Raw genomic sequence first — 14,312 nt, forward strand, 5'->3', positions numbered from 1 at the left:
CGCACCTCAAACAAGAGATCGGTCAACCAGGGGGTTAGATCTACCTTCCCCAACTCGACCTGAATCAAGTCAAAGAACTCAGCCTCAGACGTACATCCCACAATCTTCTCTGCAGGGATTATCGGTCTCTCCTCTGACTCCACCCCTTCTCCACTAGGTCGACCATACAATCGGGATAACTCATCAGATTTCACCTGCTGTGCTGCTGGTCTGTAAGTGATAACAAAATCGTACTCACTGAAAAACAGTACCCAACGCATCTGTCTAGGGGTTAGTGCTCGTGCTGAATGGAAAAACTTCATATTTATATTGTAAGTATATATTGTCACTGGATGTCAATGGGATGCATAAGGCCAGTTTCCACATCCCTTTGAGAGAGCACGCCCCCCTACAGCATACATAGAGGCGTCCACCTCTACAAAATAAGGCATCGCCGGGTCTGGATGTACCAAAACAGGTGCAGAAGTAAAGCTCTTTATTAATAGTGTCAATGCAGCCTGAGTCTATGAGGACCAAACAAAAAAAAGCCCTTTCCTTAAAAGGGCAGTCAAAGAAGATACAATATCCGAAAAATGGGATATAAATGGCCAATAGAAATTGGCGAATCCCAACAACACCTGTATCTCCTTTACACAACTAGGAGTAGGCCATGAAATAATCGTCTCTATCTTACGGGGATCCATCTTGATCCCATCAGCAGAAACAATAAAACCCATAAATTCAACACTGGTAGTGTGAAACTTACTCTTCTTCAGTTTGACATATAACCGGTTGTCACGTAACCTCTGTAATACTTGTTTGACATGGTCCACATGATATTCAGGGATTTTTGAAAAAATCAAGATATCGTCCAAATATACAATGACACTAATATCTAAAAACTCACGCAGCACCTCATTGATAAAAAAACTGAAACGCAGCCGGGGCATTACATAGCCCAAAGGGCATGACACAGTACTCAAACAAACCAAACTTCATACAGAAGGCAGTCTTCCACTCGTCCCCTTGATGGACATGAATGAGATGATAAGCCGAACGTAGGTACAGTTTGGTGAATACTGTGGCATGCCGCCATTGGTCCAACAAAACAGGATTGAGAGGGAGGGGATAATTGTTCTTTATTGTCACTTTATTAAGCGCCCTATAATCTACACACGTGCGGAGATCACCCTACTTCTTCGGGATAAAAAAGATAGAAGAAGAGACAGGGGACACAGATGGTCGTTTGCATCCTGTACTCAACATACCATCTAAATAATCCCACAGATGATTCTCCTCCGGCTCAGATAAGGCATACACCCTACTGCATGGTAACGTAGTACCCGGCTGCAGATCAAGACGGCAATCAAAAGACCGGTGGGGAGGCAGCACTCCTGCCTGTACCTCATAAAACACTTCCCTGAGGGGGGCGTGGCCTGACTGGAGATGCGGTGAGACGTGCTTTTTGTGAGCTCCGGTCCTCCGCCACCATTTTCGGCCTGTAAAGCGGAGCTGGGGCGCAGACGCTGGCCCCCTGGGGGTGAGAGCTGTCGGCAGCGGACAGCAGAGCTTGCGGAGCGGCGAACTCCTGGTTTGCAGCGGCCCCCACGAGAGATTGATAGGGAGTACACGCGGCTCTGAGGCGGGAGCCGCCATTTTGTTGCCTGGCCGGCGGAGCCCCCCTTGCAGCCTACCTGGTCCTGAGGATCCCCATGCCCCTCCATGACGCCCGGGGGCTCCTGTTACTGCCTCCGCCCCAGATAGCACCTCACCTGCTCCTCCATAGCGCCCGGGGACCCCTACAGCTGCCTCGTACTCTGAGGGACCCCGCGTCCCGGACGACTGTGTAGGACGGGAGGCGGCGACAGCGAAGGTTTGCCAGGCGGCATCCGGTGTCCAGCGGCTGAGACACAGCCTTCGATCCCCGGGTGGTGGCGGGAGCTTGGAGATCAGCGTGTTTTAGGCGCGGCAGGGTAGTGCAGACCTGGGCCGCATTTGTGCCTTTCCCCCCTGTCCCGCTGATCTGTGCGGTGATGCTGGGGGCCTTGTCTGGGGGTTGCCACCCAAGTTCTACATGGCACTTGAAGAGGGGCCCGGGCGACTGGACTGAAGCTGATAAGGTGGCAGGAGAGAGAAGAGGCTGCAGCGGACCTGCAGGGAGCTTGAGGACTGCCGGACGGGCAGCCTCTGTCCCCTGGGACTGCTGGACTTGGAGGCGGTCGGCACTTCAGGTGTGAGGGGAGTTGGAGCACGCGCTCCTCCCCGCCATTTTGACTGCTCCCCCATAGGGGCTGAGTGTCGCTGGTCCCTGGAAGCTATGGGAACTGAAGACTCCTACCCCTGCTGTGGTCCCCTGCTCCACTGTGTCTTGCTGCTGTGGGGGGGATCTGTGGAGTACCTGTGGGAGGCTGCAGCTGAACGCCAGTGTGAGGGAGTGCTGGGTGGCGGCGTCACCGGTCACCATTTTAAAGCGGTGCCCTGCCTGGAGCTGCTGGACATCTCGACTTACTACATTTCGCCCTGTGCTGCGCGGCCTAGCTGCTCGGGGTGCGTGGACTTCTGGACTGTTACTTGCAGACTAAAGAGGTGGTGGTGTGGGGGGTCGGCTGTTGAGGGCGCTTGCAGGAAGGGAGGCGGAGTGGCCGGCACACACCCCATTTTTGCCTCGGAGACTTCGTGGGACCCCACGCTGCTGCGGCTGCCCACCCTGCGCCCTGTGTATTGTGTATCCTGTATGCTGGGAGGATTGCATACTACTTTGTGGGTGCCATGTGGGGTGCTGCGGGGCCAGCGCTGGCGAGGGGTGGCTGATCGCATTACCTGGGCCCCTCTGACCTACTGAGGCCCTTGCCTGTTTGTCACGGGGGGATTGGGAATACTCTTTGTGCCTTGCCCCACAGTTTCGGATGCTGTCCTGTTGAACACCTGCGGCTAGTACACTTGGTGGGTGGACCCGCCATCTTGTTCAGGCCTCACAAGTTAAGGGACAAGTCTGATTGTGGCTTTTGACGCCAAAGAGCCGGTGAACAGACGAGGAGGGACCTGGGGGCTACCACTTTGCATATTATCCTGGGGTCGTGGCCCTGGGCCCTAACTAACTAAAGTCACCACGTTGGAGAGCGGGAAGAGGGCCCCCTAAATATCTTGTGCTGGACGTGCTGTGGCTGCATTCTTCGACTACTTGCGGGACATTGCAGAGCTGGCGATCCAGAGGGGGCAAGGCCGACCCGGCTGCAGCCCCCAGGGACGATACTGTCGTGGCAATGTAGGGTAAGGCGGGGGCGCTAACTGCCGCTGATGGATCGTTCCAAGCTACTGGGGACTCAATGCCAGTCACCCAGGTATTCATGACCTCTTTTATGTCGGAGCTCAAGATGGAGATCGACTCCTTAAGGTTCGAGGTCCACACCTGCGTGAAGGAGCTTCGGAGGGAGGTTACGGACTTGGGGGACTGGGTGGATAGGCTTGAGAAAACGATGGATGCCCGAACGGAAGATCAGAAGAGTAGTTGTGGCAGCGTCTGGCGGTTCTGGAGGAGCAGAATATAGAGCTCCAAGTGAAGCAGGAAGACTTGGAGAACAGAAGCCCCCGGAACAATCTCCACATCCGGGGGGTTCCCATCGGAGAAGAAGGGAAGGACATTCTAACGTACGTGGCGCAGCTCCTTCACGAGGTATGGGGTGATGAGAATGCCTCTCTGGCGGCTTTGGACCGAGCGCACCGAGTTTCCGGCCCACGGTGAGGCAGGGACTCATTCCCGACATCTTGGCACGTGTCCACTTTTTTACGAAGAAGGAACCCATCTGGAGAGCGGCACACAACAAACCGGACCTTAGCTACAAGGGACACAGAATACAGATATTCCAGGACCTGGCACCCAACACTCTGAGACGCGGCGAGTCTTCAAGCCTATGGCGAAGAAGCTATGAACCCTGGGCATCTCCTACCAATAGGGCCACCCGTTCGCTCTCATCTTTCAGTGGGAAAGCAAGCAAAAAGTGATACAGACCTACACGGAGGCGGCGCAGCTCCTTCGTCTGCCAACGTCGCTGCCAATGAGCCCATCCTGCCCACGACGACAGGAAAGGATACCAGCCAAGCCGTCCTGGACCACTGTCCAACGCCATCGTCGCACACCCCGATTGGATGAACGATCAGCCTCCCAGGCCAAAAAAAGACATTATTGCGCACTTCAGATCCCTAAAAGGGGATCGGGAGGATCCCATCTTGTGTCCCTCAACTCCATGATCAAATGAGTGGCTGCAAATTAACTAACGAGTTGCATGCTCTTCTAACACGTACACTCACCCCCAGTGGGTGGTATTCTGTATAGTATTTCACACCATGCCCCGGTTCCTGATTAGGGGGGAGAGGAGCTCCCAGATGACAGAACTTAGAGACTACTGCGTACCTACCCCGGACTGTCCCTGAGGGAGTGACATCCCAGAGAGTATCCAAACCCTTGGGTGTAGGATGCCCTGTACTTGGGATGACAAATGCAAAAACAACAGTTGATGGACAGAATGCAGAACAATGTCATACATTCACCCCAGTACAGAGATCTGGGCCTAAATCCATCGTTTGTTTGCACTCCACATCACCCCAGTTCAGACATGGCCATATGCAAATCAGCCTTGACCCTTTGCCTCATGGGAACAGTCTAGCCCGAACTGCCAAGCCATGTCTTTCCTGGACCGGAATCAAGCATCCTAGGAACGGTTTCTGGCTAGCAACGGTGATGGATTAAACCCAGATCTGTTGACTGGGTGTGAGTGTTTGATTGGTTCAGATGCTCCGTCCATCACCACCCCCTTTTGGACTGCCGTACTGGGGACAGCGTAGTATGGCCCCGTTGGCCGACATTGTTGTACAAGGATTTGTGGCCTGTTTGGTCGCTTTTTACTTTCTTGACCTCTTCTTCCTTTTCTTGTTTACTACTGGCGTCTTTCTCTCTTTCTCTTCTATCCTCTACGTGTGCTTGGCGGGGGGACGTGTGGCTGGGGTGTGCTCTGGGGACTGTACTGGTGGGCGCTGCTTGCGTTTATAGGCCTCTGCTGGCGCAGGGTGGGGGGGCATGGGTGGCCCCTGACTGGACCCTACCATGACGGCGAATTTGCCTAGCCCTTTGAAGATCTTAACACTTACAGCTAGATTCATCATTGAAAAATGGGCTCGCATTTGGGATTCATCATCCCAAATTCAAAAATCGCTAATAGCGAAATCGCATATTTGCGAGGAATTGCATTTAAGGAATCTCTATTTGAGATTCCTTAAATGCAATTCATTAACCATTTAAAATTTGCGAATTCGCAAATTTGGGCCGCTATTTACCACGAAGTCAAACCTCGTGGTAAATAGCGGAAACTTAGAAAAATGCACTTAAGTGCATTTTTCTGAGTTGTATGTTACACACACACATGTCCTTGGGACATGTGTGTGCGTAACACCAGCATCCAATGTCATTTCAGGGGTGCAACAGGGTGTCCATTAGACACCCCTGCACCCTTGAAATCGCAAAATCAAAATGCAAATCGCTAATAGCGATTCACACATTGATATGTCTTCCCATTCATTCCTATGGGCCTACAGGCCCATAGGAATGAATGGGGAGTTATTCCTTATTTGCGATTAGCAATTAGCTAATCGCAAATAAGGAAGCTGTAGGAATCGCAATAAATATTGCGATTCCTACATGAATCCCGTTTTGCAAGTCTGTAATAGTGATTCCTTATGACAGACTCGCAAAACGGGACTTTGATAAATCTAGGTGTTAATGTCAAGGGCCTCAACTCCCCTAACAAGCGGAGGCAAACGTGGCGTTACCTCCTTCAGCAACACCCCGACATCATATTCTTACAGGAGACGCATCTTTTGCAGGCGGACACTAAGCGCATGGCACATCCTAAGTACCCTCTCCAGTTTTGGGCTGCAGCGGACACCAAGACAGCTGGGGTAACGATATTGTGCAGGGCTGGCATCAGGCGGGGGAGACCAGGCCCTTTCGGAGTGGGGATGGACACTTTCTTAGAGTGAGTGTGGGGATTGGACGGCGCCGCTACACCCTATGTAATATATATGACCCTAACGATGACCCCTCGGTCATACTGGGAGGGGACTTCAACTTAGTTTGGAGTCCAGACGTGGATCGCAGCGATGACTCTTTTTTTTTTTTTTACATTTCTTTTTATTAAAACAAGGCATCAAAAAGAAGAACAAGACATGGAGAAGGCACTCCCCCATATTGCACACCATCACAAAAGGGGGGGGGGAATTAGGGCACATGGTACAAAATTATAAAAACAATCACGGAGAAGCAGGAATGTCAATGGGAGAATCAACAGGTGGCACACAAATGTCTCCTCTATAGCTGTTCCACAACCTCTACACAGATGCCCACCTACGAGGGCGGCCTCTAGCCATATAAACAGTCTTTTCGCGGAACATACACCAATCCATGTACTCTTTCCATTCTTCGATGGTCGGTAGCCTCTCGGATCCCCATCGCTGTGCTATATTCAGTTTCGCTATCATATCACCTAGAGTTACCCATTTGGTCTGCGCTGTATTAAGATCAGTGGGTTCCCACATATTTAAGAGGCATCTCCTCGCCTCCGGTAACACAGCCACTCCCAAAACCTCCTGCATGACGACATGGATCTCACTCCAATACTCGACTACGAAGCGACACTCCCAAATGACATGGAGGAATGTACCCATCAGACCACATCCCCGTCTGCACAGATCTGTATCCGACAACCCCATCCGGACCAGACGAGTTCCCGTGACATAAATTCTATGTAATACCTTCAACTGAACAAGCTGCAATCGTGCTGGAATCGCAACTACCTTTGGAGAAGATACAGGAGACTGCCAGTCCTCATCATCTAATTCAATATCATCATGCGACCATTTTTCCCGCAATTCATCCAGGAGATCAGCCCTATGATTAACCAATTTTTTGTAAATCAGGGAGATCGTTTTTTTGGGCAGATGACCATCTAAGATTCTATCTTCAAGAGGTGACACTTCGGGCAGGTCCGCCACTGCCGTCAGAGCTGCCATCAACGCATGCTTAATCTGTGCATATCGAAAGAACTCAGTCCTTCCCAGTGTGTATTCAGTTTGCAATTCTTCAAACGTTTTAATCCTCCCCTTAACCCAAACATCGCCAACAGTCGAAATCCCAATCAGGTCCCATTTGTCGAAACCCTTCGTATTCCATAGCTTGCCCAACTTTTCGGAATCAAATAGTGGGGTAGCCATGGTCAGACGGCCCCTCCATCCCAAAGAGCTAGTTGCATCACGCCAGATCCGCACCGCATGTCTAGTCGGCCCGTCAAATTTTTCCCGGCCGACCTAGCATATAGTGCCCTATTATAATTGCCTCCTGGAAGAAGCCATCTGTCCATCGCACATCCAGGGTCGGATGGGGATCCATAAGTACCGAGGTTAATTGCAGCCAATTGAGAGGCCCAATAATAACGCCTGATATCAGGAAGTGCGATCCCACCATCATACCATGGGAGCGTCAGTTTGGCCAACGCAATCCGGGGTCTACCATCCCATAACAGACTACGTTGTAACCCTTCGACCTCACGAAAGTAACTAGCTGGCACGACATCTAATGTATTTTGAAGGGCGTAAAGAAAGCGAGGTAAAGACATCATTTTGAAAAGGGTTGCACGCCCCAGCAGGGAGAGAGGGAGCCTCTTCCATCCGGCCACATCGCTTCTGAGTCTGAGCAAGGGGGAAAGGAGATTCCTCGTGTAGCGGACAGAGGGCTCCAATGATACAAATATCCCCAAATACTTAAACCCATCTTCAGCTATTTGAATTGGACAATTTCGCCGGAGAAGCGGAGTTCCCCCACTGAGAACGAATAAGATCGATTTTACCCAATTTATAGATAACCCCGAGTTCCTACCAAAAGAAGCAAACACATCACAAACAGCATCCAGAGATTTCCTAGGCGAGGCTAAATAAAGTAAAATATCATCCGCAAACAAAGCGATTCTATCCTCCCACTGTGGCTACCACCTGAAACCCCGAACAGAGGGCTCCCTTCGGATCCTGGCGGCCAACGGTTCCATAACTAACGAGAACAAAAGGGGGGAAAGGGGACAACCCTGTCGGGTGCCCCGTCCAAGACAAAATGGCGACGAGAACTGGCCATTCACCACTACCTGAGCAAGGGGTTCAGTGTATAACAATCAAACCCAGCGGATAAAATCAGAGCTAAAGCTGAATTTAGCCAGGACGGCCCAAAGATAAGGCCATTCTACCATATCAAAGGCCATCATCGCATCAAGCGATGCTATGACGGTGGGCTCAAGCTGGGTGTGGGCGCTAGCGATCACACCATGCAACTTACGCAGATTAAGGGCCGTGTTCCTATGAGGGATAAAACCCAATTGATCGGGGTGTATCAAACCGCTGATCACCTTAAGCAATCTAGTGGAAAGGATCTTAGCAAGGATCTTGGGTTCAGCGTTTAGTAACGTGATAGGCCTATATGAGGCACAACTCGATTTGGGCTTGCCCTCCGTATGAATGACCACTATAGAAGCTACTCTATGATCAAAGGGCAGTACACCCTTCTCCCGGACTTCAATGAACATATTTCTCAGGTAGGGAGCAATCTTATCAGGTCGAAGCTTGTACAACTCAATTGGGATCCCGTTGGCCCCAATGCCTTACCCGAATTCAATGAGCGCACCGCCTGGGCTACCTCGCCTACGGTAAGGGCACCGTCCATAAACTCACGGTCCTACCTGGCCAAACACAGGAGCTGCAAGTCTTGCAGCATCAATCGGGAGTCCTCCTCCGGGAGGTCCGAGACCGAAGTGTATACAGTGTGAAAATAATCCGCAAAGCTATCTACAATATTCTGGGCGTCTGTGAGGTATAGTCCGCTCTCCGTCACAATCTCTGGGACAACCCGATCCGCCCTATCCTTCTTGTCCAACCAAGCGATAAGTTTTCCCGCTTTATCCCCGACATCATACAGCCGGCCCTGCTGCTCTCTACGTGACCAGCGATCTATACTCATGCTGTTTGAGATTTAGGACATGTAGCTTAGCACGAGTCACCTCCCGCTCCTATTCCGCCTCCAGGCCCCCTATCTCAGCCTCTGCATCAACAATTTCCTTATTGAGGTCTCTCTTAGCTCCTGCAATCAACGAGAGAGCCTGACCCCTAACAACCGTCTTAAAGGCTTCCCAGAGTGTGATTGACGAGGACACCGACCCCTCATTTTCCGAGAAATAGTGGTCTAGTGCCTTGATCAGGTCCCCTCTAATTTTGGGATTACGCAGATGCCAGGGATTAATGAGGGCCACCCTAGCCCCAGACCGCAAGGCAACACCGAAACGGAACCAGAGCGGCGAATGGTCAGAGATACCACTAGCGAGATGCGTCGCCTCCACTACATAAGATCATGAGCTGCAGGCACAAGACAGTAATCTGATCTAAACAGACTACCATGAGCTCCCGAATGGAAGGTGTACTGTTTTTGGTCCGGATGAAGGAGTCTCCAGCCATCGACCAAACCCATGGCTTCAAGGAAGTCAAGTAACCATCTCTGAACTCGCCCCATATCCCGCCGAGGGTGCCTATCCTTAACTCCAGAGACAACCGCGTTAAAGTCACCTCCCAAAATCAATAAGCCACGCGGGAGATCTAGCAGAGCTCTTCCCAAATCGGCAAAAGTGAGAGCTTGCATATATAAGCGCCACTTACTGTTGTTGGGACTTGTTGTGGCCAAGAGAGACCTGCCCCGGGCATGGAAGGGAGAAAGAGCCCCCCCCTTGTGTGCATGGAAGGCTGGCCTGGATTACTACATGGGACTTGAGAGACCAGTGTTTGAAGCAAGGGGATACCCCCGTAAGCATTTTAAGATCTGGAAGCGGTGGGCTGATTATAGGGGGCTGTTATTGGATCCCCCAGTGGAACGAGAGGAGGACGTATGAATCAGATGTGCTGTGTAGGCCTGAGATCTGTGACCTACCTGTCACATCGCACACAAGTATTGCCTACAACTTTAGACACACGTGCGCGGGGTTAGCATGGGAATAGGGGGGGGTTGTGGGGTAGTGGGAGTTGGTAGGGTAGGGGTGGGATAAGGGGTTGTTCTTCTTGGGCTTTTCTTCTTTTATTGATCGGACATTGTGCATGCATTATAACCTGTACCATAACTCTTGGTGGTGATCTCCTGACTGTGGGGAGCCACAGTTTTACTCTGCTTCAACTGCTCAATAAAATCTGTTGTGAAAAAAAAAAAAAGTGAGAGCTTGCATGCCCGGAGGCACATAAACCGACAACAAGGAGAGAACATGTCCCTCCCAGCTACTCGTAACTACAACATACCTGCCCCTGTCATCCTCGGAGACAGAGTCAATCACAAAAGGAAGCGCCTTGCCTGCAAGGATTCCCACCCCCCTGGAGCCCGATGTAAAGCCCGCATGCGCCACCGATCTGTATCCCATTCTATGCATTGCCTTACATGTATTCCCAACCAGATGAGTTTCCTGCAATAGAGCAACATCAGAAGCATGCCGTCTAAGATACTGAAGAACCACACTATGCTTTATTTTATCACCCAACCCATTGACATTCCAACTCAAGACCTTTATTTCCCCACCCCCCCATCATTAAAGATGCAGAAGAAGCGGCTGCCCCCAACCATGGACCACTCTCCAGTTCGATGCCTCGATATACAATAACAAACAATACAAAAAAACAACAAAATACACCACCCCCAAACAAATCCCACTCACCACCCCCCACCCAGCACCCCTGCTCACGGTATTCATCGCCCCCAACTCCGCCCATAATCTAACTTCTGAACTATCGAAAAGTTACTCTGATGAGGAGTATGACCCCCGATTCCCCGCCTAACCCCAAAATTACCAACAGACCCTTATAAGCCATTTCGACAGCGGACTTGTCTACGTATTCTGTTCAGCCAGAGCCCTCCCCCACCCTGGTACAACCCCACCTGCAGCAATGTTAGTTCCTATTCTTGCTCCTGCGCGCCTTCATCCTCATCTCCGCTCCGTCGCCATTGCTCATCCCGAGAGAAGAGAGTCTCCAACCAGTCCGAGGCAATTTCGGGATTGTCAAAGAAAAACGCCTTGCCCGCATGTTCAACTCGCAACTTGGCAGGGTACATCATGGCATACTTCAACCCTTTATCCCGAAGTTTCCTTTTGACACCCATGAAGGTTTGCCGTTGTTTCTGTACTGCCTGCGTAAAGTCCGGAAAAAAACTTAGGGTAGAGTTTTCATACTTCAGAGGACCCGCGGTCCTCGAGGCCTGCAGGATAGCGTCTCTGTCCCTGAAGTTAAGCACCCTCGCAATCATCGGTCGGGGTGGTGCCCCAGGTCGCGGTCTCCCTCCCGGTATCCTGTGTGCTCTTTCCACTGTAAAAACATTTCCCAGGCCTCTGGGTTTCAAATGATTGAGAATGATGTCTTCAACAAAAAGGTCAGCGGCCTGTCCCTCAGCCTTTTCAGGCACACCAATAATACGCACATTGTTTCTACGGGCCCTCCCTTCATATTCGTCCAACTTGCGACTTGCGAAGTCACAGCCGTTTTAAGATCACAAACTTCCTGTTGCAACAAAGCCACATCATCAGTGAGGCTGGCTGTTTTGATGTCTAGTGACTTTACCTTCTCACTGGTCTTGGCGAGGTCTGCTCGGATCAAGTTAACCTCTATCGTGACCGCGTCAAGCTTATGATCTAAGGACTCCATCTTCGTACCGAGGGAGGTTTGCACCCCGTTGATCGCGGCCATCACATCCTGCAGCGTAGGCTCTGTTGTAGCGGCCAATGCCTCCGCACTCCCATCTGGCAATTTCCCGAGCCCAGTCGGCGACCCCCTGGGTTGCGTGTAACGGTCCAACTTGTTGGCTTGAGTGTATCTGAGCCCTCTAGCCGTCTTAGATTGTTGTTTTCCAGCTTCAGATTTTGTCGCCATTTTAAAAAACGCTGAGAGTGGCTCAAGCAGCAGCAGAGATCCCACGACGAAGTGCCAGACACCGGTCACAGTTGCACGGGCTACACTATATTGACTCCTGTTCCGTCGGTGCAGCCTATCATCCTCCGCACGAACCTTCGTTCCAGGGGGACAGCGATCACCCAAGCCGCGCCAATCACCCAATATACAGCTTCGATATGTAGTACCCAGCGTGATGGCCAGGTCACAGGATGCACTCTCCTGGCCTGGCTTCTGCTGTTGATTTTGGCCCTGGTACAGCCCCTGGTACGGCCTCTGCTGCTGATTCCGGCCCCGGTTCGGGCCTTGACCCGGCTTCTGCTGTGGATGCTGGCCCTGGTTGGGCCCTTACCTGGCTACTGCTGTCGATTCTGGCCCTAGTTTGGGCTCTGACCTGGCGTCCACTGTTGATTCTGGCTTGGCTTCTGTTGCTGGTCATGTCCAGGACTGACCGGGTCTCTGATATGGGTTCAGTATCGTCTTGTGTTGCTGCTGGTTCTGTGCCTGATCCCGACTGCCGTCCCGTTGACTTTGGCCTTGATTTTGACCCATTGTTTGCTGGTTTTGGTTCACCTGGTTCTGGGTTTGATCTGGCTTTTATTGGCCTTGATTCTGACCAGGCCTCTGCTGGTTCTGGCCTGGTTTCTGTGCTTGCTGGGTCTGTCCGGGCTTATTTTGCTGTGAGGCGGGAGGCGGCTGAGCGGTGTTCTCCTGCTACACACTAGGAGACTGGGTCGGCCTTGCTCCCTATCCGGGTGGGGACTGGGCAGGTTTTCCCGGTTGAAGGCAGGAGATTGAACAGGCCTGCCCATCTGGGGTGCAAGAGATTGAGCAGGCTCTGGAGGTTGAGAGGCCTGCCTGCAAGCGTCGAGGCCTGGTCTGGTTTCTGAGCCAGAGATGCAGTAGACCGGGCTGGCCTTGTAGAGTTTGTGGCAGTGTTCGACGACTGCCAAGGCTTACCAGGTATCAAACCCGGTTTATTTGCAGCTTACCCTGTAGTCGGAGTCTGGCCCGACTTCTGCGCTCCACCAGGAGTTGTTGCTGTCACCGGTGTCTGAGGAGCGGACTTCGCTGAGCTCGGGGTGCCCGGCTTAGCAGCGGCGTTACTAGGTGTTGTCGCGGCAGGAGAGGCCGTAGTGGGTTGCCCAGCTGACCTAACGGGGGGTGGCAGCGTATGCGGATTCCATAGGAGTAGTGGAAACCAGTGTTGGCTCGGCCGTGGCGTGGCGGGCGACGGCCCGGGAGGTGCAGGTGCCGGCTTGTGGATGAGTGGCGATATCTGCGGCCTCGAGGAGGCTAAACACCCTGGGAGCCGCGGTCCGGGCTCCGGCTCATACAGGGGCAGTGCTGAGCCCCACGCCACCACGGCGTGCGCGTGCCACCGTCCGTGCACCTAATCGTGCAAACTGTGGGGGGGGAGTCCAATAGGCGCAGGGAACAAAGCCGGGACTTCCGCGGGGCCGAGCCGGGGACTTCCGGTTTCGGCCCCGATGTTGACGAACTGCAGCCGGGGCTCGATTACAACTTGAGGCCCCGGCTTCTGGGCATGCAGGCCTCAATCTTCTCCAACGCCTTCCTCCGGAGCTCCGCAGCCGATCGGGACGCAAATTGCAGTGCCCAGCACCGCTCACCCACCGCAACCGAATCCCACGGTCCAGCAACAGGATGAAGGTCAGGATACACCCCGGGGCAGCGGGGGTCTCGGGAGCCCTAAGCTCCCGCGGCCATATTGGACGCGCTTGTAGCTCCTTCTCAGCGATGACTCTTTTAGTGGAGCAGGGGCCATGTCCTCGGCATTGCGCACACAGATAACAGACTTAGGGTTACTGGATGCGTGGCGCTACCATTCCCCAGATCGGAGTGACTACTCGTTCTACTCTCATGCGCACCGCTCGTACTCCCTTTTCGATTATCTATTTATTTCCCACCCCCTCTCCCGAGACATACTTGGGGCCGCTATGTCTGATATCTCGCTTTCTGACCCCGCTCATGTCGAGCTGCTCCTGCAGGACCCGGCTGCTTGCCCTGCCCGGGAAACGAGGTGGCGTCTGCTGCCGGGTAGTCTCCGGGATGCAGCCGATGTAGAAAGCATTAGGGATGTCATCGACTCTTACTTTGTTAGTAATGATCTGCCGGAGACACCCTTTCCAGTGGTGTGGGATGCCTTCAATGCCACGATACGGGGCCATATCACCTCCCTTTCAATTGCAAGGGCATGCGAGGCTAGGTCGCTGGAAGACAGATTGGCGGGGGATATAAAGAAAGCAGAGTCGCAGGACCAGGGCTATACCTCCCTGACGTCGAGGCGACGACTGGCCAATCTTAGAGGGCAG

The sequence above is a fragment of the Lissotriton helveticus genome, chromosome 3_1, assembly GCF_964261635.1.
Source record: "Lissotriton helveticus chromosome 3_1, aLisHel1.1, whole genome shotgun sequence".
NCBI classification, from domain to species: Eukaryota; Metazoa; Chordata; class Amphibia; order Caudata; family Salamandridae; genus Lissotriton; species Lissotriton helveticus.